Here is a 6,892-nt window from a genome sequence, read left to right on the forward strand (position 1 = left end):
ACAGTTATCTTGGTTACTATGCTCGGACCGTTCTTGGGACTGTTTCAAGAGTAGTGTAAATGGGGCTATCGTATCTAAGGCTTCTTTCCCACTGAAAATAGTGCAATAATGCGTGCTTTCCAAAACAGGCATCCCCAACCTCGGTCCTCGAGGCCCGCTGTTCTGGAGGTTTTAGAGGTTTCTCTGGTTTAGCACAGCTGATTATAATGATTGCAGTAGAGCAAAAGCCTGTTAATTAGCTTTCAATTAAAATTGGCTGTGCTGGAGCAAGGAAACCTCTAAAACCTGCAGGACAGCGGGCCTCGAGGACCGAGGGTGGGGATGCCTGTTCCAAAACATGGGTCGACTCGCTAACACTCGGCATTCGGCTCCCTTGCGACTGGCAAAAAAAACGTGACTATCCCCTCACTGGTAGCTGTGTGGCTTCGGTCCCCCACCACTGCGTGTCTGGTGACACCATCATGCTGGTTAGCATTGATGATGTCAGCAGTGCTACAGGAATCAGCAAAGTAAACAATGGAGAGCAACATAAAAGGAAGCCAGGGTGTAGTCAGTGTGCTTTATTGTTTTGCTCTATTATCTGTCAGAATCCCTCTCACCAGAGCAGCTCCATGTTTATCGAAAGTAAATAGAGTTGTTTCTGCTTTTTAGATCAGAAGCAACTGGGACAGTGCGTTCAATGGCATCACGTATTATAGCGTGTCAAGCGGCTCTGGTGTTCCCACAGCAAGGCGATCAGAGCTGAGGTAATTTTAACGCAGGTAGCTTGCCGAGTCATTTGACCCAGGTAGACATGCGTCAGTGGGCTGTTCCCACTGCCACTAAAAGCCCATTGCTGTTGGGTCTACATGGATTCTTCGTCCAGTGGGAATGAGATATATGAAACCTTCTTTCCACTTTGACTCATAATGCTGCCCCAGTTTTGCAAACACGATTTAAAGATGCTAAAAATAGAATTACAATTGATGAGTTCCAGGTTTGCTAATGCTGGGCATACACTGTAGGAATTTTTTGCCCTTTTCGGTCCATTTCTCCAGTCTAAATAGAGGGTAACGAGGGGCGTTCAGCCTCTTGCTACCACCTCCTGATCAGGAATCATAAGGTCAGGAGAAAATCAAACATGTTTGAAATTCAGTCAGCCGTCGTGAAGTGCTCATGGAAAAATCCTGCTGTTGAAGCAGAGCTACGAGCCAAATCACCACAACCTGGAGCACTGCTCATGTGCAAACAAAGGAGTTCTTCTTCTTTTTCCAGATTCATATCTCTGTGCTGAGTCCAATGTGAGGTTCTTGGACGTACAGGGTGAGCAGATAGATCGCATCAGAGCGTCGGGCAATACAGTGGAAGAACATACATTGTGAGCTGTGAACTATTAAACCCTAAGGTTTCGTTGAAAGTTTGAGCCGTAGTTAAGTACAGTGATTGGAAATATCATAATGTGTATGCGCTGCTTAAATCAGATGCAGGCATTTCATAAAGATATTTGCATCTGTTCTCTCCAGTATTTTGCACATTCTTTTGGTCAGTACACAAGCACAATCCTCAAAAGATCTGTGCAGGAAATCTGCTTTGAGTACACTATCAAGTTTGGATATGTCATTATGTACATTAACTTTTAGTAGACTGAGCTTTTAGATTTAAAAATAAGCTAGAATACATCAGTAAGCAAATGATTTATATCTATAAACACCTTAAAGTAATGGGCCCTGTTTCATTGTTCTTATGATAGCACCTTATGATAGAGGCTAGGTAAGTATCTGCAATATAAAATTCTGCAATATTTTTCATCATTCTGTCTTTATTCTCCCACTCTGTGGAATTTGTTAGTTCAATTTATTAGTTCAATATTTCTCACCATCTAGGAGAGAAATGTCAGCTGTGCTGCTACCGTCAAAATTTAGTTTATTGATGTTGGAGATCAGCCTGTTTTCCAGTGTAGTCCTGTTTCTCTGACTGTGACTAACTGGATGTGCTCTCTTCATCCTCTGACATGGGAGCTGGCTCGGAGCTCGTCTGCCTGGCTGTGTGTTTCCTGGACGGGGCCGCCTATGGAGCTGGTTGCCTTTTGTATCTGTGCTTCTTTCTGGGGGGTGTAACGAGACGTTCAGGAGCAGGAAAGCTGTGGGGAAGATGCTGTTACTCTGCCTGGTGGTTCTAGTCCTTACCTACTTAAACAACCATCTCTTAATCTGAATGAACTAAAATTCTTGAAAAAATAGTTGTCCTTGAACCCCAGTGGGCCTCAGCAGATGGCCGCTCACACTGAGCCTGGTTCTGCTGGATGTTTCTTCCTGTTGAAAGGGAGTTTTTCCTCTCTACTGTCGCTACAAGCATGGTTAGTTTAAGGGATTGCCTTCAAGTCAACGAGATGATGCAATCAAATGGTTTTCCTTAGATAGAAAACGTTGAATCACTTTTAATGTATGATCTTATTGAATTGTGAATGCATGTGTTGGGAATTGGCGCCATATAAATAAACCATATAAAGACAAAAACCTAAGTTGGCTTCCAACTTTTGAATTTACTAATTGTATTGTTCTTGCACCTACATCAATAAATAGCAAGTGATTATGTATAGCAAATACCTTCTGCGCAGGAGCGTTTTCACTTCATGTCACCCAGAAAAACTTCAGCAGTTGCTGCATCAGACAGCAGGTTTGTAACACCAGTGTAACCCGGTAGCAGTCAACTGATGCCGAGTATTGATCACCTCCCTTAGTGAGTCAGTTAACCGCTGTACAATATACCTCACAGTCTCATGCAAATCCAGCATATGCAACAATTTAGACTACTCTAAGTCAATAAGACAATACATTTGCTTATGCATATAGTCCAATCTAGTGGAATCTATAGCATCATCCCATACAGAAAAATCCCATTTGTTGATCATCGCAGTGGAAGAAAAAGTCAGTGAAATAAAGATGGCTGAGACACAGGGAAAAATACCAAACGTCTCAGCTATTCTGTTGGACCGCCATTCCAACAGAATACCATATTACAACTGTTAAACTAATATACAACTATATCTATTAAAATAATTTGTTGGTATACTGACTTTTTTGCAGTTTATAATAAGGACAGATAAATATTTCTTTATAAAACAAACATAGAGACGTTTTTTTAAACCTTGTTTTATATTCCTAAGGATGTATAATGTTACTTAGCGTCTGTCTTACCTTTTGTCTTTTCTGTTTTGCTATGAGGATCATGTGGGGAGATAAGTTAGTTTTCTTCCACAGCAGCTCTTAAACTCCCCGGTGACTCAGTTGACAGTAAGATAACCAAGCTGCTCTGTCACATCACATTTGCCTTTTCTCTCCTCTGTAGCATGTTACCTCTCCTCATGATCCTTTTCTCTCCTGTTGTTCTGCTTTAAAAGAGCAGAATAATATTTTGTTGACTCACTACAGCCAATGGTCAGAATATCAATGTTTCTACATTAGACGGAACTTTCCTCCCACATCCCATCAACACTGCAATGCAAACTTGCATTTAAGCAGTTTTTCTACACTTTTCTAAAAATAAACATGCAAGGCCAAGCCAAGCTACCGATGTCTTTCTGAACCAGGAAAACAAGAAGCTGGTAACACCTCGTTCCCTTCTGTCAAGCTTCTACTGCTAATTGAGCATATGCCTTCCCCCCACTGTACGTACCTCATTAGAGATGGAGATAGGGACAGAGACACAGACGGAGGGAGAGGAGATGATTGAAAGTTCAGAAAAATAGAGAGAAGTAACTGACAGCAGAAGATGGGTGGATTTGCCATTAGATTGAGTGTGCTGCGGCTATGAAATAGAATTTCCTCCTTCTATTCTTCCTCAAGGCAACTTCACGTAAGCATGCATTACTGATGGATGCACACACACACACACAATTTCCTCAACAGGGGCAAACCTTTCATCATTGCGTCTGAGAGCACCAAGGAGTTTAAATAAAACAATATTTTTTATTTTTGTTAAATTATAAAGCTCTTGGTCTTTAAAGAAAGAAACAATAGGAGGATTTCAGTTTTATTATGAAAAAAAAAGGGAAACTCCATCAATAACCTTAATTCAATCTGAAAAACTCACAGAGAGAGAAAGATGCAATTAGAAGAGTTTATTGATACAATAGTTTGAACTTTGGCGCTCAGGCCTCGGCAGGAAACATAAACGCTGGTTTATACTTTAATGCAGATAAACTGATGTATGAGAATAAGGATATTCCCCCCGGGCCTGAAACTGGTGGTGGAGTTTAGATAGGTGAAGTTTGGTTAATCCATAGAGGCTGGTATACAGGGTGATGCTTGAGTTAGATGTCACTGAATGAACAAAGTTTGCATAACTGTCCATGAAGAGCAAGCATGAAGCGACTGTGGAGAGAAAAAACTCCCCTTTGGGAAGAAATCTCTGGCAGAACCAGGCTCAACGTGGCGGTCTTCTGCCGGACCGTTTAAAGTGACAGGGAACTCCATGAAAGTCTGGAGGGAGTACACACTGGAGGTGAGGTTGAAGGAGCATCGAGGAGGAGTCGGATGAGCTTACTACAATGGTGGAGAAGGGGATGGAGGTGGGTTGTCTGAATCAAAGTCCGACATAGGAGCGATGGATCTTGCGCTTGTTGAAGAGCAGGCCTAGAGATGATTTGGAGTGGCTTTAAGTAGAGTGCTGGAAGATGATTGGGCATCAAGGAAAGTGGCTTGAAGCGGGTTGGCTGCGTCGGAGGCGGATCAGCCTCAGATTGAATGGAAGTAATCAGAGTTTCTTCAGTTGAATTTCCGCCTTAGCTTCATTTCAATCTGAAAAACTCACAGAGAGAGAAAGATGCAATTAGAAGAGTTTATTGATACAATAGTTTGAACTTTGGCGCTCAGGCCTCGGCAGGAAACATAAACGCTGGTTTATACTTTAATGCAGATAAACTGATGTATGAGAATAAGGATATTCCCCCCAAAAATTGCCGAGGTACAGGCCTGAGCGCCAGCATATGCAGAAAGCGGAGGGAGAAGGATGAGTACAGAAGGACTTCATTATGCACAGGCTGATACACGTGATAAATGAATAATCATGACAGGGATCCTAGCAGTGAGCATGGCAGAGAGAAAATAAAGGAGTTTTGCAGAATGCTTAGCAGGGTGCAATGCAGGAAGCATAGAAACATTGCAGGGAGCATAGCAGAAAGCAAGGCAGGAAACGACAGGGGATGTGGCGAGGAAGCAGGTTGGAAAAACACAGGGAGCAGGCAGGGAGCAAGGCCGGGGACCACAGGGAGCAAGGCAGGGAACAAGGCCGGGGACCACAGGGAGCATGGCAGGGAACACACAGGGAGCATGGCAGGGAACAAGGCCAGGGACCACAGGGAGCATGGCAGGGAACACACAGGGAGCATGGCAGGGAACAAGGCCAGGGAGCACACAGGGAGCATGGCAGGGAGCACACAGGGAGCATGGCAGGGAGCACACAGGGAGCATGGCAGGGAGCACACAGGGAGCATGGTAGGGAGCACACAGGGAGCATGGCAGGGAGCACACAGGGAGCATGGCAGGGAGCACACAGGGAGCATGGCAGGGAGCACACAGGGAGCATGGCAGGGAACAAGGCCAGGGACCACAGGGAGCATGGCAGGGAGCACACAGGGAGCATGGCAGGGAGCACACAGGGAGCATGGCAGGGAGCATGGCAGGGGCACACAGGGAGCATGGCAGGCAGGTAAAGTGGCAGGGATCACACGGGGAGCATGGCAGGGCGCATGGCAGGGAACGTGACTCGCGGGAAGCATAGCAGGAAACACCCAGGGAGCATGGCAGAATGCAAGGCAGGGAATGAGGCAGGGAACACACAGGGAACATAGCAGGGTGCGTGGCAGGGAGCAATGATTTAGCAAAGATGAGAATATATTTTAAACCACCACCAGTATTCGAAGTTAGCTTACCTTACAGACAGAGAGAGCGTTGAGCTGCTAAGATTGAAGAGTGTTCAGGGCGGATATAGGATTTATAGGCTGAAAAAGTCTATCGGCCCAACTGCTGGAGAGAAGCCACAGAGACACCACGAGCAGCTGTTTTTTGGCTGCCCCTATCCTAAATGAGTGGCTGGAATAATGACTGGATGAAAAGCCACGGGATTCTAATAGTATCTGAGATGGTCTGGAACCAGCATGGTGACGCGGGAGAACCCTTGCGCGTGACGAAGTGGCTTGAAATGAGGGAAAAACTTTTGGCGCTTTGAACAGATTGAACATGGTGATAAACGGGCAAAGGGGCCATCTGTACGTAAGATAGAAATAAAACAAGGGCCTTTCCTTTAGAATGATTCAAGATATTTGTAAGATCGATGTGGAAACGAAGATCCGAAAGAGACAAATACCGGGAAGGATTGAAACGACTATTAGTTGAAGTGAAGCTAAACCTGATTTATGTAGAAACTGGAGGAAGTAAGTACGAACGAAGAGAGTGGGTTAGTTAAGGATGAGTTCTTCTAGCGGAGAAACGGGGGTCGGAAGGAGATCGGCAGAAGGACGAAGATGTGGAAGGTCTGAAATTTAAAACGAGAAAGAGCATCAGCAGCATGGTTAGAAAGACCAGGAACGTGTCGAGCAGAGATGATGGAGTTGTAAGAGACTGCTTGCCAAGTTATGCCTCTAATGAATGGCATGAGAGATTGAGAGGAGGAGCGACCTAGAGATGGCGTCAACGACTGCCATGTTGTCGCAGAAGCGGATATGCGCATTCTCCTCCAAAGCGGGCCCCACAGACGGCAAGCTACGGCTAAAGGTAAACCTCGCATAGTGCAAATGACTGAGAACTAGTAAAAGAGGGACGCCATGAACCAGCAAACACCTGTCCTGAAAGAAACCCCCCAAAACCTACGGATGGGGCAGCATCCGTGAAAAATTGGAGCGTGTCAGCGTTTG

This window comes from Cyprinodon tularosa, unplaced genomic scaffold (assembly GCF_016077235.1).
Source record: "Cyprinodon tularosa strain WSP-4 unplaced genomic scaffold, ASM1607723v1 ctg405, whole genome shotgun sequence".
In the NCBI taxonomy this organism is placed as follows: domain Eukaryota; kingdom Metazoa; phylum Chordata; class Actinopteri; order Cyprinodontiformes; family Cyprinodontidae; genus Cyprinodon; species Cyprinodon tularosa.